This window comes from Scyliorhinus canicula, chromosome 12, assembly GCF_902713615.1.
Source record: "Scyliorhinus canicula chromosome 12, sScyCan1.1, whole genome shotgun sequence".
Classification (NCBI taxonomy): domain Eukaryota; kingdom Metazoa; phylum Chordata; class Chondrichthyes; order Carcharhiniformes; family Scyliorhinidae; genus Scyliorhinus; species Scyliorhinus canicula.
The window spans coordinates 39,874,463-39,892,123 of record NC_052157.1 but is presented as its reverse complement, the minus strand read 5'-3'; the positions used below and the strand labels follow the sequence as shown (position 1 = coordinate 39,892,123).

The window sequence follows — 17,661 nt, the reverse complement described above, 5'->3', positions numbered from 1 at the left end:
TCCTGCCTCACCCTCCCTCCCTATTTTACTCTGCTGGATTTCTGGAGCCTGCCATGAGGGGCCAGAGCTCGGTCTGCACCGACAATACCTTCAGATGTAAATTGAGCGAAGAGGCGTTTGCAACTTCCTGCCTCTTATCGCACTCGTTGGGCCTCTGTGGAGCTCACAAGGGAAGCTGGTGATGTGCTTCATCTTGGGAACTCTGTCAGAGGTCCAAGGGGAAACCTATCACAAAGCCTGAGAGAAGCCTCAGCAATAAGCCATATTTTTATTTTTTCCTGATGCTGAGAGGTTGCATTCTGCTATCTGGATAACGTAGAACCAAGGGATGTAGTCCCAGGTTAGGGGCTGGGCATTTAGGACTAGGTGAGAAGAAATTTCTTCACCACAGGGTTGTACATCCTCTGCCTCAGGTTGTGGATGCTGCATCGTCGAATACATTCAAGGCTGCGATCAGTACAGTTTTGGACACTTAAGGGAATCAAGGGATACAAGGATCAAAAGGGATGATGGAGTCGAGGGACGTGATTTAATTAGTAAAAGTCGGAGTCTGTTCAGGCAGGATTAGCGCCGGTAATGGCCTGGCTATCTAATGGCACTCCCCGGCGGGGAACGCTCCCCCCCCACCCCCCACTCCCCAGAGACCGCACTCAGCATCATTTCCTGTACTGAGGAGCTGCGACAAATGGACCTCCTCAGTGCAGGGATGGCGCCCCAATCTCTCAGCCCCAACACAAACCCCAGACCATCCCAACGCCACTGTTGGAGGGACCTACACGGACTCCGCACCCTACCTCACACGAACAGGGCACCTCCAGGCCTGATCCCGGCATGGGCAAACTGCCAGCTTGGTGCATTGGCATTGCAACCAGGCACTGCCCCTGCCAGCCCGGCAGTGTCACCTGTGCACTCTGGCAGTGTCAAGGTACTACCCGGGTAGTGGTGCCAGGGTGGCACTGCCAGGATAGAAGGCTGACGGTGTCAAGGTGCCACCCTGCCCAGCAGCAGAACACACTGAGATCGCCCATAACCTGGGAGAGCCACCCCCAAGAGCCTTTCTGCCTGGTCCCTGGCCCCTCGAGCCTTTTGCAACGTTCGATAAGATTATGGCTGATCTGTTCATGTTACAAGTTTCACATTTCCATCTACCCTGATAACCTTTGGTTTCCTGGCCCAACAAGACTCTATCCACCTTGAAAATATTCAGTGACCCCGTCACCACAACCTTCTAAGAGTTCCAAAGTCGGACAACCCTGAGGGAAAAAATTCGAATCCTTGTCCTAAAAGGGCGATCCCTAATTTTCAAACAGTGCCCTCTAGTTCTGGACTCACCCACAATAGGAAACATCCTTTCCACATCCACTTTGTCAAGACCATTCAGTATCTTATGTATTTCAATAAAGTCACCCCTTGCTCTTCAAACTCAACACAGTCACCCAAGGCTGGAATTAAACCCAGGTCCCTGGCGCTGTGAGGCAGCAGTGCTAACCACTGTGCCGACCCGAGTTTCATTCCGGCCTTGACTGTGTGGAGTTTGCACGTTCTCCCCGTGTCGCATGGATTTCCTCCAAGTGGCCCCGCTTCCTCCTATAGTTCAAAGTAGTGCAGGTTAGGTGGATTGGCCATACAAAATTGCCCCTTGGTGTCTAGGACTGTGCAGGTTAGGTTATGGGATTATGAGGACAGGGCGATGAGTGGGGACATTGACCTAGGTTGAGTGCTCTTTAAGAGTGTAGACCTGATGGGTTGTACGGCCTCTTTCTGCACTGTAAAGATTCTATGAAACTCCTTTTCAAAGATTTACCTCCTTCCTTAAATGGGGAGGCCAAAACTGCATCAGATATGAGACATGCAGACTTACCAATGTCCTGTATAACTGAAGCATAGCATCCTTATGCTTGTGCAATTCCTCTTAATAAAGGCTAGCATTTTATTAGCCTTCTTAATTACTTGCTGTACCTGCATACAAATGTTTTATGACTCATGCACTAGACCACCTTGATCCCTCTGCAGCTGTTCTCCATTTAAGTAACACTGTTTTTTTATTCTTCCTGCCAAAGTGAACAACTTCACATTTTCCCACATTATACTCCAGCTGCCAGATATTTTCCCACTTACTCCGCCTATCTCTATCCATCTGCAACTTCCTTATGTCCACTTCACAACATACTTTCCTTCCTATCTTTGTGTCATCTGCACATACAGCTACATTGGGGGGATTTTCTGCACCCCCTCCCTCCCCCGCGGCGGGAGGCGACACGCTATTGGCCGGTGGCGAGATCTTCTGATTCCACCGCTGTCAACAAAAGTTCCAATTGAATCCACCCCCCTGCCTCCAGGAAAGTTGCTGCTGGCCGGAACAGCCGGGAAATCCACATCACTTCACTCCACTTATCTAAGTCATTGATATAAATTGTAAAAGGTTGAGGCCCCAGCACAGACCCCTGTGGGACTCTACTGTTGAATCCTGCCAATTAGAAAAAGACCCATTTATGCATACTCTGTTTTCTGACAGCCAATCTTCTATCCATGACAATATGTTACCCCTTACACCATGGGCTTTCATTTCTAGCAGTAACCTTTGCGGCACCTCGTCAAATGCTTTATGGAAATTTAAGTACAGCATGCTGTCAAACGCTTTATGGAAATTTTAAGTACAGCATGCCTACAGACTCCCTTTATCTACTGCACATGTTTCTCATTTAAAGAGCTCCAGTAAATAGGTTAAACATGATATCTCTTTCACAAAACCATGCGAACTCTTCCCAACTATCTTGAGTTTCTCTTAGTGCCCAGCCATAACCTCCTTAATGTTCGATTCTAACTCCTTCCCCACGACGGACATCAAGCTAACTGTCCCGTTCTCTGTTTCCGTTCATTGAATAAAGGGGTTATATTTGCTACTTTCCAGTGAATTTTGGAATATTAACACCAATGCATCTACTATTTTATTAGCCACCTCTTTTAAACTTTTAGTGTGCAGTTCCTCAGGACCCGCAAACCTGTCAGCCCACAGCTCCATTTATTTGCTCAGTACAGCTTCCCTAGTGATTGTAATTTCATCAGGTTTCCCTCTCCCTTCCACCCCTTGATTTATAGCTATTACCGGAATGTTTGTTTTGTGTCCTCTGTGGTGAAGACAGAAGCAAAATATTTGTTTATTTCATCCATTTCCTTATTATCTACTTTTATCTCCCATTGCCACTCAGGACCAATACTCTACTTTTTTCCTTTTTAGAAACCTGTCAAAATTCGTACTTTTTATAGCTAGCTTCTTCTTATACTTTAATTTCTTTCTCCTGATTACCCTTTTAGTCATTCTCTGCCATTCTTTATTTTCTGACCAATCATCTGACCTGCCACTCATCTTTGCGCGGTTCCCCTTAAATTTCCCCTTAAATTTATGCTTTCCTTAACTTCTTTAGTTAACCACGGATGGTGGGTCCTTCCCTTTGAAATGTTCTTTATAGTAGGAATATACTTATTCAGAGTATTCTGAAATATCTGCTTAAATGTCTGCCTTGCTTCTCTACTGATGCATCACCTAGCCTAATGTCCCAGTTCATTTTCATGTCTACAGAGTTGTCCTTATTTCAGTTTAATATACAAGTTCTAGACACACTCTTCTCCATTTCAACCTGGATGTAAAAGTCAATCATATTGTGGTCGTTGCTACCTCAGGGTGATGTCATTAATTAATCATGTCTCATCACACAATGCCGAGTCCAAGTATAACTTGCTCTCTGGTTGGTTTCAGAACTTGCTGCTCTCGGAAAGTTTGAAAGTTTCTCAAGCATTCAGACGGGATTTTTCCCGTCTACGTGTAAATTAAAATCAGCCATGATTACTGCTGTCTCTTTTGGTTTAGCACAATGGGCTAAACAGCTGGCTTGTAATGAAGAACAATGCCAGCAGCGTGGGTTCAATTCCCAAACAGGCGCCGGAATGTGGCAACTATGGGCTTTTCACAGTAACTTCATTGAAGCCTATTTGTGACAATAAGTGATTATTATTATTATTATTACCACTTAGGGTGGGATTTTCTGGCCAATTGGCACTAGGCTCGGGTAATAATCCAGAGTTGCTCTCGAGTGCTGAGCAAATGTCCCAAAATCTGGCACTGGGTCTCTCCCTCTTTTTATAACAATAATCTTTATTGTCACAAGTAGGCTTACATTAACACTGAAATGAAGTTATTGTGAAAAGCCCCTTAGTCGCCAGAGTCTGGCGCCTGTTCGGGTAAACGGGGAGAATTCAGAATGTCCAAATTACCTAACAGCACATCCTTTGGGACTTGTGGGAGGAAACCGGAGCACCCTGAGTAACCCATGCAGACACAGGGAGAACGTGCAGACTCCACATAAATAGTGACCCAAGCTGGGAATTGAACCTTGGACACTGGTGTTGTGAAGCAACAGTGCTAACCACTGTGCTACCGTGCTGCCCAGGCTGCAGAGAACGGTGTCAATCCCCCTCGCTGAACTGTCCATTCTACCACTACATTCTTCTTTGCACCCCCTGCTTGAACGGCTTCCTTTATCATGGTGCCATGACAGTCTGCTCATCCACCCTGCAGACCTCGCTTCCATCCACACGGGTCATGAGCTCCTCAAAATCTGTTTGACCAGTGCAAAGTCTGAGGGTCAGCCACAACTGGACCCGGCCAGTCGCAACGCCTTTCAGGTACTCCTGTGGTAAAGTGGGGAGAGAAAAATTGGCGCTGAGAGGTGAAGACATACTGGTTGACAGTCAGTCATATTAACAAACTGGCTACAGTCTTTGATTAGAGAAAATGGCTTCAGGTCAGAGGGAAATATTAGAGCACTTGCTGTCAATGAATAGGGAAAGGGAGTTGGAATACTAACAATGCTCTACCATGCCTGAAGAGCCACTCTCCAAAATACAATGCAACTTTCCTGTGGGTACACGCATTGGTTTACTGTGAAGTTGTGCATTGCACTCACACATCATTATTAGGAAAGGTTGACCATTGACGCAATTGCCAATTTCAGGGAAGGCATATTTCCTGCCAGCTCTCATATTTCTGCCTGAATTAATTCACCTGGTAGTCCTTATATAATTCATTCAGTGAGTTGGCCAAGAGCTTGTGCATTGACCTTGTGGTGCGGTGGTTTGCTTGCTGAGCATACTGTTATGGGCCAGGGTTTAGAGAACCCCAAAGTGTAGCATGAAGTTCACCTGACCCACAACTTTTAATAGATTGTGGTATGGGGAACACACGGCCCACTCTACAGGTGTGGTACAGCAAAACAATGTTTATTCTGTGAACTCAAGTTAACCTTTTAAAACATACAGTGAACATCTTAGCAACCATGAATTCAAATACAACCGCCAAAGAATACAACACCAAGTAATGCTTAATAACTTCCCAAACAACATCCAGACAAAAGAAACGCCTTTTAACAGAAGCACATTAGGTTTACATTCACTACTGTTTGAGTGGGCTGAGGTTAAGGGAGATGGAAGTGTCATAACTTAGAACAGGCCTTTGAGATTGGTCAATTGGAATACGAGTTCCCTGATTGGCCCACTGTCAGATCCTCTGCACTCCCAGTGTAGATAGCAAGCTGAGTGCATATGGTTGGATTGCTGTTGGTTTTGTTAATCAAAGGGATTCTGGTGCAGGGACTTCTGTCTCTGTGGACTTATTACAGGAAGATATGAGGCCGATCAGTAAATTCCCTTTAAATGTCTACTCGTCAACCACTTAGGTACAGGTTAGATAAGAAAATTCAGTGGTGTCATCACAGATGTTACCTAATGTTAAATCTAATGTGCACCACCCCCGAATGCACACTTCAGCAGCCTTGAAATGATAACATAGCATATGTATTAGTTAGTGAATAAAATTATGTTTGTCTGCAATCCCAACCTTTCTGTCAGATCATGCACCAATCAAATATTTGCTCAGGGTTGTGGACAAATCAGTCAGAGCAAATAACTCCTAAATGATCAGGGATAAGTAACCAGCAGAAAACTGAGCTATTGAAATCCCTTGAGTTATTAAAAAAAATGTTATCACTCAACTCCAGCAACTGCCACAAAACGGAACAGACAAATTGTTGAGATAACTCCTTCTTGCAGTTATCAGCCACACTTTCCTTTTTTCACTCCAATTACTGCATAATGCTCAGAATAACATTAAAGACATGGCACTTGTGTACGAATCATGTTATTTTGAAGAGAAAAAGAAACATTACTTAGTGGTTCCTTAATGCTGAAGACGTCTGCGGAACATAAAGTGATGAAGTGGTATTGTTACTGGACTAGTAAATCAGAGAACCAGAGTAATGCTCTGGGGACCCAGGTTCAAATCCTGCCTCTGCAGATGGTGAAATTTGAATTAAATAAAAATCTAGAATTAAAAGTCTAATGATGACCATTGCTGATTGTCGTAAAAACACGTCTCATTCATTAACTGTCCTTTAGGGAAGGAAATCTGTCGTCCTGTGTTGAGGCGCTACGTGTGGCCTACTGGCGGTGGGGGCGCCTCAGGAAAGTAGCAGGGCGTGGGGTGGGTTCAGGCCTCAGGAAAAGAACGGTGGGTTTTGAGCCTCAGTAAAGAAACAGGATGGGTTTGGGCCTTTGTAAAAAAGAGAGGGGGGGGGGTGTTATGGCCTCTGAGAGAGTTTAGGGTGAGTATGCGGGAGTAGGAGTGATTGTGTGGGTGTGTGGGAGTGCGGGTATGTGTGTGTGTGCATGTGTGAGGATGAGTGTATGTGTGTGTGAATCATAGAATTTACAGCGCAGAAGGAAGCTATTTGTCCCATCGAGTCTGCACCAGCCCTTGGAAAGAGCACTCCATTTAAGCCCACATTTCAAACCTATCCCCATAAGCCAGTAACCCCACCTAAGCTTTTTGGACACTAAGGGCAATTTAGCATGGCCAATCTACCTAACCTGCACATCTTTGGACTGTGGGAGGAGACCAGAGCACCCGGAGGAAACCTACGCAGACATGGGGAGAACGTGCAGACTCCACACAGTGTCCCAAGCCCGGAATTGAACCTGGGACCCTGGAGCTGTGAAGAAACTGTGCTATCCACTGTGCTACCGTGCTGCCCACAGTGCGGGGTGTGCGTGTGAGGATGGATCTGTGCATTAGAGGATGGATGTATGCATGTGAGGGTGTGTGTGTGTGTATGTGTGCGTATGTTGTGTGTGAATGGTATGTATGTGTGTGTGGAAGGAGAGAGATGAAGGAGAGAGAGACGCGTGTATCCAATATTAGAATCATCTTTCCAGCAGCATTCCTCGCATTAAAAATGACAAAAGACAAAACTTATATTGTTAATCAGTTAACTTTTTAATCTGAATCAGATTAATATATGCATAGATATAGCTTGAAAACATTTGTTTTTACTTTGATTTCTTCTGTGTTCGCACCTCTTTCATAGCAAAAAAAGGCCATTGACATTATGAGAATGCTTGGCGTTTCCCTGATGCTCGATCGCTTATGACCTTGTATGAGGTCACTCGAGTTACCACGGCTCAAAGTTTGGGAAACAATAGTTTAGAGGAATTGTGATGGAATTAAGGAGATCAGAAGGTTATGTCCTCCTCCCAAGGCGACTTTGGATTGGATTTTGTTTATTGTCACATGTACCAAGGTACAGTGAAAAGTATTTTTCTGCGAGCAGCTCAACAGATCATGAAGTACATGAAAAAAAAAGGAAATAAAAGACTTTGGCGGCAGCAACATTTGATCAGGTGGGAGGGTGGGGACTCTGCCATCGCCCCACCTCCAACCCAATTATAACTGTTGCAGGGAGGCCTTCCCGCCCTGTCACTCTTTCCCTCCTCTCCTAATGGGCTTCCTGCCCTTCCGCTCCTCTCTGAATGGCCTTCCTGCCTTGCCAGTAATTGAGGCTCTTAAACAAGCAGTTAATGGCCACGTAAGGGCCTTCTGCTGTCACTGGTATTAACCAGTGACGTGCGGTGGCGGAAGGCGGGGAGGGGGGATTAGCCTGCGAGAGCCATTCCCTTGCCCTGCTTCCACCATCCCATGACCCCTTCTCCCTTTATCACTCAGCTCTGGCCTAGGATTCAGCGACAGTACTGGGCCTTGGGTCGGTGTTGTACCGGTGGCACCCACTACCTCCCCATGGTGCCGCTGAGTACAGAAGAGATGCAGGTCTCTGATTGGCTGCAGCTCTTGGCAGCTGGGCCTTGCAGCCTCTGGGTCCGACCGTCCCAAAATGAGGTGACCCGTGTCCAGTAGCTGGCGACCGAGACCCCTGTCACCAGCACAAAATTCTGCCCATTGGCACTCCCCAGAAGTGCCGCATTATGAACCCTCAGTGATGGTCTCTGAAAAGCTTGCTGATATCAGTCACTGAGTTCCTTCTAAATTAAAGACCTTAAACATCTGCAGATGCCATAGTAATCTTTGCCAAATGGGCTGGTTTTCTTCTCAGTAACTGCATGGATTATGTTTCTTTAAGCTCAATAAACACTCCAGCTAAACATCGTGTCCTTGTGCAATTGGTCAGCTCGGCATCTGCAAAAACGCTGCCTTGGATTTCCACCAAACATTGCGATTAGCAAACAGTATACCACTTCAGAAAAACCACCAGCTGGAATCCAATAATATTTCCCAAAGCAATCACAAAGCATTAGATTATCTGAGTAACTGAACACTTTTTCTCAATAACTAACTGGACCGACTTAATTTTGAAAGCCTGCAAGCTGTGCTTCTCTTGTGGGGATGCGATTAATATTTTGGATGTTTCCCCTGTGCTGTAAAACATGAAGGCTGTTGAATGATGTGCAGCTGCCCAGCCTCCCTCGCCATAATCATCCACATTCCCAATGCCGTAGTCCAGGCAGCATTCCTGGGCCCCCTGATCCTCCCAGGGGCAGCTTCTGTGTCGGGTGTGTCGCTTTTGGAAGTGTTTCTGTCTCCGGGGGAACTTGAACCTTGTAACTCAGAAACATGAGCACAAAGGTCGAGGCTGACACTCCAGTGTGGTACTGAGGGAGTGCTGTGCTGTCAGAGGTGCTATCATTTGGAGGTCCCGCCTGCCCCCTCAGTTTTTATTTTGGATTTCCAGCATCTGCAGTATTTTGCTTTTCTCTTGCCATTTAAATACAGCTGCATGTGTTCAAGCCCTCACTCGTTCCAGTGATAATTTCCTTGAAGAGCCTGAGGCAAAGTTTTCTTGGAGTGATTCTGTGGAATGAACATGACTGAAGAGAAACTGTCACTGCTATAATTGATTCCAACTAAGTCTTCACTTTTGGCTCTATCTCCGGTTATAAGTTCAACTTGGATCCATACAGACTGGTTGATGCTTGTACTTCTTCATCGCCTGAAATAATGGAATTATATATATTCAAAATAAATCGGCTATACTTTTAAATCATTTTTCTGATTTTAATGACCTGTTGTAACCCCCACGAGATCCACGGAGATGCCCAATTTGATCTCCCTGTGAGCCCCGTGGAGTATAAGCTCCCTCGCTGAGGGGCGGAGGCCCTTCAATGGGATCGTTAACTCAGGACCTTAAAAGACGGCCCAGGTAGGAGCCGGGCTGCAGAGTAGTCCCGGCTGGGACTGCTACTTTTATATCCTTTTCCTTGGTCAGAAACCATTTGTTTTGACTCTCCTTTCCAGACTCCTCTGCGACTACTAGAAATTCATACGTTTTATCACATCTTCTCGCCCTCTCGGAAGACAGTGTGTGATAGGCAAAGGCTTTCTGGGTTGAACAGCAGTCTGACCGGTTACAACATGAACACTGCATTTGTAATCTGCTTGACATCAGACAAGCAGTCACATGTGTACTATGGGACTTCAATCTAGACTGCAAGCCTGTACTCTGGGCTCTCTCCGTCAGAATTGGCTGGGGTATGGTTTGAGTCCGTACATTGAGTTCAAAGCACAGAAACGTGCCATTCAGCCCACCAGGTTAATGCCCCACATCAGAAGACTCCTATCCCTATTCATCTAACCATATAATTTCCTCTGCACCTTCTTCTTCATGTGTTAACTAGCTTCTGCTTAAACGCATATTTGCTATTCCCCTCTACCACTCCTTATGGTAATAAGTTCAACATCCTCGACACTCACTGGCCACGGAGCTTCTACAGAATGTTCTGTTGGGTTTACTAGTGACTATTTTACATTTACGGTCTCCTGTTTTGGTCTTCCCACAAAACAGGATGCATTTTTTTCTATGTCCTCTGCATCCCTTAAATAATCTGAAAGACCTCTGTCAGACTGCTTCAGTCTGTTTCTTAAATAACTGAGCTCCAGGCTGTTCGGGCTTTCCTGATAGTTATCACCTGTCAGTTCCCATTATCATCCGTGTGAATCATTTTTCACTCTCTCTGCTGCTTCCTTGTCTCCTTCGTGCAACACGGAAACCTGAACTGTTCATGTTGCCTGAAGTGTAGGGTAACTGGGATTCCATATCAGTTTGAACTCTACCGTCTGAAACCAAACCCCATTTCTTATAGAATTTACAGTGCAGAAGGAGGCCATTTGGTCCAACTAGTCTGCACAGGCCCTTGGAAAGATCACCCTATCTAAGCCCACACCTCCACCCTATCCCAGTAACCCCATCTAAGCTTTTTGGACACTAAGAGCAATTTAGCATGGCCAATCCTCCTAACCTGCACATCTTTGGACTGTGGGAAGAAACCAGAACACCCGGAGAAAACCCACACAGGCACAGGGAGAACGTGCAGACTGTACACAGACAGGGCGGAATTCTCCTCAAGGCCCGATGCTGTTGTGAAACCTGGAGAGGTTCACGATGGCGTCGGAAGCCTCTCCCGGCCTCCTATTCTCCCCTACCCGGGGGGGATAAGTGGGCCGTACCGGGAAACTCGGCTGCCGGGCCTTGTCGCTGGCTTCAAGGCCCGGCGCGCCAAGAATGACACCGCGGCGGAGCCTAGTGACATAAGCCGCGCATGCGCGGGTTGGACAGCTCAAACCCGCGCATGCGCGATTGCCGTCTTTCCCCTCTGCCACCCCGCAAGACGTGGCGGCTTGATCTTGCGGGGTGGCGGAGGGGAAAGAGTGCGTCCCCTTGAGACGCCGGCCCGACGATCGGTGGGCACCGATCGCGGGCCAGTCCCCTCCCGAGCACGGTCGTGGTGCTTGATCCCCGATCCGCCCCCCCTAGGCCCCACACTTACCTGGTGCCCCATGTTCACGACGGCAGCGACCAGGTGTGGTTGCCGCCGTCGTGAACAGGTCGGGAATGCCAGGCCGCTCGGCCCATCCAGGTCAGAGAATCGCGGGTCGCCGTGAAAAATGGACCTCCCGCTATTCTCCCACCCATCGTGGTTGCGGAGAATTGCGGCCAGTGTCCCAAGCCGGGAATTGAACCTGGGGCCCGAGAGCTGTGAAGCAACTGTGCTAACCACTGTGCTACCGTGCCGCTTTCTGGATCCAGAGGATGGAGCGCTGCCCATAGACTCCCTGCAGTACAGATGGAGGCCATTCGGCCCATCGAATCTTTGAACGATCACCCCACCTAGGTCCACTACCATGCTCCATCCCTATAATCCCATCTAACCTGCACATCTTTGGACACTAAGGGGCAATTTAGCGTGGCCAATCCACTTAACCTGCACTACTTGGAACCATGGGAGGAAACTGGAGAACCCGGAGGAAACCCAAGCAGACACTGGGGAGAGTGTGCAAACTCCACGCAGGCAGTCACCCAAGGCTGAAATCGGACCCGGGTTCCTGGCACTATGAGGTGGCATGATAACCACTGTGCCACCATGTCGCCCCTACTAAACCATTGCCGTGGTCATTTCTAATGAGGTGAGGAAGAGTAACTAAGTCTTGTTTTCTAATCTAGGCGGCTGAGGTGATTGGTTCTAGATGCAGATGGTGAGCTTGCAAAGCTTGTGTCTATGAATTGTGTCCTTACAGCAAAGACACTGGGCTGGGTTGCCTGGTCCCCCCAGCCGCATGTTTCTCACCACACACTGATCGCTAGTGCCGGGATTTGTGACTCCCGCCACATGTCAATAGGATTTCCCATTGAAGCCACCCCACGCCGCCAGGAAACCCGCTGGCGGGGAGGGCGCTGCTAGCGATAAAGTGAGGTGCAACGACCGAAGAATTGCAGCCATTTTCTTTGTTTGTACAGCAGAGGTACAGTCACTGAGATGTCCCTTAATAATAATAATAATAATAATAATAATAATAATTAATCATCATCTTTATTATTGTCACAAGCCGGCTTCCATTAACACTGCAATGGAGTTCCTGTGAAAATCCTTTAGTCACCACATTCCAACGCCTGTTCAGGTACACTGAAGGAGAATTCAGAATGTCCAATTTGCCTGACTTGTACGTCTTTCGGGACCTGTGGGAATAAACCGGAGCACCCGGAGGAAACCCACGCAGACACGTGGAGAACATGCAGACTCTGCACAGACAGTGACCCAAGCCGGGAATAGTTCCTGGGACCCTGGCGCTGTGAAGCAACAGAGCTTCCACTGTGCTACCGTGCCGCCCTTTATGTTTTGTGCCTGTAATACCTCAGTGTTCTGATAGAAGGTATAAGGGTAACCAGCAGGGGTGCTGGGGTTGATTTTGGACTTCTCTGTTTGGGCAGTAATCTGGCAGAATGAGTCATCAGCCCTTTATAGACCCCGACACTATCATTTTGTGAAATCAAGGCTTTTTTGGGGGGAAAGATTGCATCTACAAACCAAATATCCTGTTTTTGTTTTGAGAATTTCTGCTTTGCTCATTGGCTTAGCGTTTGATGATGGGACTGCCTGTTTGCCAGTGACCAGATTTGCAGCAATTAACTGACATCAAAATTATCCAGTATTTCTAATGGCTTTACTGTTCTTGGTTATTCTGTTGAGGCTTTTTTTTGGTAGGTTGTAATTTCTTCCTAGATTCGATTATCTCTATCTTTTACCTTTTGGCTTCATCTGTTTCTGAAATTTCTCAATTACTTTTTTACCTTTAAAATTTTAAAAATATTTGTTCTCCGTTTTCTTTTGATGTTCGATTTCTGTGTCAATTAAATAATTTGAAATGGATGCCATTGCTTTTGACCATAATACCACAAGTGTAGGAGCAGAATTATTCCATTCGGCCCATTGAGGTTGCTCCGTCATTCAACCATGGTCGATCTTTTTCTCATCCCCATGAGAACCATAGAATCAATGCAGTGCAGAAGAGGCCATTTGGTCCACTGAACCTGCACCAACCCTCCGAAAGGGCACCGTAATCAAGCCCACCCTATCACTGTAACCCCACCGAACCTGCACATCTTTTGGACACTATGGGACAATTTATCACTACCAATCCACCTAATCTGCATATCTTTGGACTGTGGGAGGAAACCTGAGCCCCCTGAGGAAACCCAGGCAGACACGGGGAGAATGTGTGAACTCTACACAATCACCCAAGGCCAAAATCAAACCTGGGTCCCTGACGCTGTGAGGCAGCAGTGCGAACCACTGTGCCACCATTAAACAAGTTTAAGATTGAAAGGGATTTAATTTGTTTCATCATTTCAAAATGATACAACATCTCGGTTTGGTAAGAAAACAAGCTCAAGCCAGGAATGTCTTGTTTAGTTTAAAAAAAAAATATTTTTTTTCTCCATTTTCTTCAGAATTTACACCCCACCAACAAGTAGTAAACGGTAACAAATACAAAGTCAATCTCCTTATCAACAACAACGATCCCATCCTCCCACCAACCCAAACAATGGCCCACCTGACAATATAAGCATCAAATAAAACAAACCCTCCCACGGTGGAAAAAGCAAAGGAAAGAAAAAAAGAAAAAGGAATCAGGAATTGCCTATGGTCACCATTGACCTATCGAACCCCCACCTGCACCCCCCCCCCCCTTCCCAACATTCAGTTCCATCCAATCCCCGAAAGAGTACCGTAAATGATACCCATGAACTGTAAACCCCCCCCCCCCCTCCCCGACTCCTCCCCTCCACTTCCTCTTATAAAGCTCCTCCCTCCAACCTCTGTTCCTCCCCCCCAACTTTCCACCCTGGCTAGACTCATCGGAACCCGTTCTGCCAGGCTCCGATGGCCGCAGCCCCTCCCCCCACCTCACTCCCGTTCACTGGCCGGCTTAAACTGGCCAGTGTGGAGGCCTCCTCCTGGGTCTCTTTCCATTTGCCCGGTCCCAGGAAAACCAAGAAATCCCCTTCAGCACACAAACCCCGCATATACACCCAAACCCCAAAGAACCATAATTGCAAGTGAAAGTCACATCTCTTCCCTTGTCCAAATATATACGTCGGCTCATTTAGCACATACACCAGCACGCAGTGAAAAAATAGTTACATGAGGCTACATTGGTACATGACCATTTCTCAATTCAGCCACAGTCCTTCTGCCTTCGCAAACCCCTCCGCTGCTTCCGCCGTCCCAAAATAAAAGTCCTTTGATTTGTCGGTCACCCTCAACTTAGCTGGGTATACTATCCCGCACTGCACCTTACTGATGTACAGTGCGTTCTTCACCCGGCTGAAGGCAGCCCGCCTTCTCGTCAGCTCCACCGTAAAATCCTAGTATGTGCGTATTCCAGCTCCAGCCCACTGCACCACCCGCTTCTGCTTTGCCCAGCACAGGACCTTCTCTTTCACACTGTACGAAAACACAGCGTCACTACGCTTGGTGGCTCACTCTCCTTTGGTACAGGCCTCCATTAACAATGAGCCCGATCCAGTTCATATCGGGAGGGATCATCCCCCTCCCCCAATAGCTTCGCCAACATCGTGGCAAAACACTCAGTGGGCCTCGGGCCTTCCACTCCTTCGGGCAGACCCACAATCCTCAGATTCTGTCACCTGGATCTGTTTTCCAAGTCGTCCATTTTGGCTCGCAGACCCTTGTTGATTTCCTATCACCTTCCACACCTCCTTCCCCATCGAGGTAAGATGATCACTGTGCTGCGATAATGTCTCTTCCACTTCCTTCAGCGCCTCACCTTGCTCCCGCACCTCCGCCACTGCGCTCAATACCGCCGCCCTCACCGGGGCAATCGCCTCCTCCACCAGCACTTTCAATACCGCCCCCATCTCCTTCCTCATCGCCTCCAAATGTTTGGTGAACTGCCTTTTGAGTTCCACGGCCATCACCTTGGTCATTTCTTCAGCCATGGGCAATGCGGCCTCCACTGGTGTCCCAGCCTTCACTTTTCTTGCCGTCCCCGCCGTTGCCTTTCCACTCCCCGACGGACTTTCAGATGCTTTATTCACTGCCATTTTTAAACTTATTTTTGACATTTCCCTTCACTGTGCCTTCTCCCTGCTTTTGCTGCCATCGTTGCCCCTAGGACCGGGCGTTAAACCCCGAAAATGCCGTTCCTGAACAGGAGCCCTCCAATGTGCGGCTCCCTCCCACCCGCCGTCACTGGAAGTCCCATTCACCTCCGGAAGTCCAATTCACCTTGAATGTCTTGTTTAGTTAAAGGAGGTTACTAAAGGGAGTTCAGCAGAAGAATCACTGGTCAAGTGTACTTAATTGTGAATTGTGTCGGTCAAGTAAACAGATAATGGATATAATCAATCTTGTATTTTAAAAAAAAGTTAATTTCAAGCAACATGTTTGTAACATTATATTTAATTTCAGAATATGAAGAGGCAAAGGGGACTTACCGTAATTCCTTTGTTGGGTAGGAGGAACACAGAGCAAAGGTGGGAGAAGATGCTAACAGCTAGTTGAGACGGACAGTAGAACTGCCTGCACGGTTAAATTGAACCACAGAGAGAGGAGTTGGTGGTGGGGGATGGAGTGACTGGGCATGTAGCGCAGAGGGGTTAAGGAGTGTTCTTCTGCCTTTGCCCCGTAACTCCAGATCCTCTTATAAATCACAAACCTACCTATTTCTGTCTTAAAGACAATTGGTGACTTGGTCTACAGAGCCTTCTACAGCAGTGAGTTCCACAGATTCACCACCATCTGGCTGAAGAAATTCCTCCTCATCTCAGTTTTAAAGGATTGTCCCTTCAGTCTGAGGCTGTGCCCTTAGGTTCTAGTCTCCTATTAGTGGAAATGTCTTCTCCACGTCCACTCTATCTAGGCTTTTCCGTATTCTACAAGTTTCAATAAGATCCCCCCTCATCCTTCTAATCTCCATTGAGTAAAGACCTAGACTCCTTAACCACTCCTCATGTGACCAGCTTTGTCGTACAGAACTTGAGTATTGTTGAAAAGGTGCAAAATAAACAGCTGGCTTGTAATGCAGAACAAGGCAGCAGCGCGGGTTCAATTCCCATGAACAGACGCCAGAATGTGGCGACCAGGGGCTTTTCACAATAACTTCATTGAAGCCTACTTGTGACAATAAGCTATTATTATTATTATTATTATTACATATTCCTTTCACCTGCCAAGGACAAGACCCTGGATATAAATATATGTAGCCTCTCCCTAGCTTAGGGGAGCTACATTGTGAACCTGACTCCTAATCTTAAATTGGTTATTAATGTAATACTTAGCGCACTCAGGATAGTTCAGCAAGTGTTGTCCAATTGCGGAATCATATCTATCATTAAGCACTATGTTTGAGTATGGATGCTGTACGTCCCTACTTGTAATAGGCAGAGTACTGATGTGACTCGACCAATCTGTGCGTGCAAAACTCAGAACATCGGGCACGATTGAAAGGCCACGCTGTGCCCGAAAAGCAGTTCACTGCGGCACGGTGAGGCCGATGGAAGCCGGGAGACCCCATTCCCAGGATCCACCTGGCTCGTAAGACGTTGCATGTATATTCTGCCCATTGTGGGTGGGATCACTTTTTGGCAAATCTGCATATTAAAATGAGACAGCTGATCTAATTTTAATGTGTAGATTCCGAGGTACCCAAGATATTGAGATCTATCCCCTTCGCCTCGCAGACCTTGGGCGAGCATCATTCAGTACTTGTCTCGATAAACAGGGACAAGATGGAACGGCACTCGTGGGGGTCTCCCAAGTGGCACTGCCAACTGACAAGGACAGCCAGGGTGCAAGGTCGGCACTGCCAAGGTGCAAGTTGCCATTTTTTGTGTGGCAGCGATTGGGCCAGGGGTGCCCTGTGCGGGTGTTGATGGGGATGTGGGGGGGGGGGGGGGGGGGGGGGTTTGCACTCGGGGACTCTCCCATAGTGCGTTGGGAAGGGGTCAAGAGTCGCTTCGGGGGCTCCAGAGACCATTTAAAATGACGTTCCAATCTCTCGCTACACTGAGGAGTTCGCGAGCAGAGCTCTTCCATGCACAAAATGCGGGCTATGTGTGGCCTCGGCCGCACGTCCCATGCCAAGGCCCCCATCTAACCCGGGTGCCGTGTATGCGTGTGTTTCTTTGGTAGTACGAGTGTCGGGAACCACGTGGAAAATGCGCACCCTATGGGACTTTGTTCCTATTTAATTAAATCTCACCCATAATAGAACATAGAACATAAAACAGTACAGCACAGAACAGGCCCTTCGGCCCTCAATGTTGTGCCGAGCAATGATCACCCTACTCAAACCCACGTATCCACCCTATACCCGTAACCCAACAACACCCCCCCCAACCTTACTTTTTAGGACACTACGGGCAATTTAGCATGGCCAATTCACCTAACCCGCACATCTTTGGACTGTGGGAGGAAACCGGAGCACCCGGAGGAAACCCACGCACACATGGGGAGGACGTG

General features: G+C 47.4%; 1 protein-coding gene across 1 annotated transcript in view; it reads left to right on the top strand.

The window, feature by feature from the left end:
* mctp2b (multiple C2 domains, transmembrane 2b) overlaps positions 1–17,661 on the top strand; it is a 504,236-nt gene that overhangs the window by 69,369 nt on the left and 417,206 nt on the right. The gene's annotated exons all lie outside the window — the stretch shown is intronic.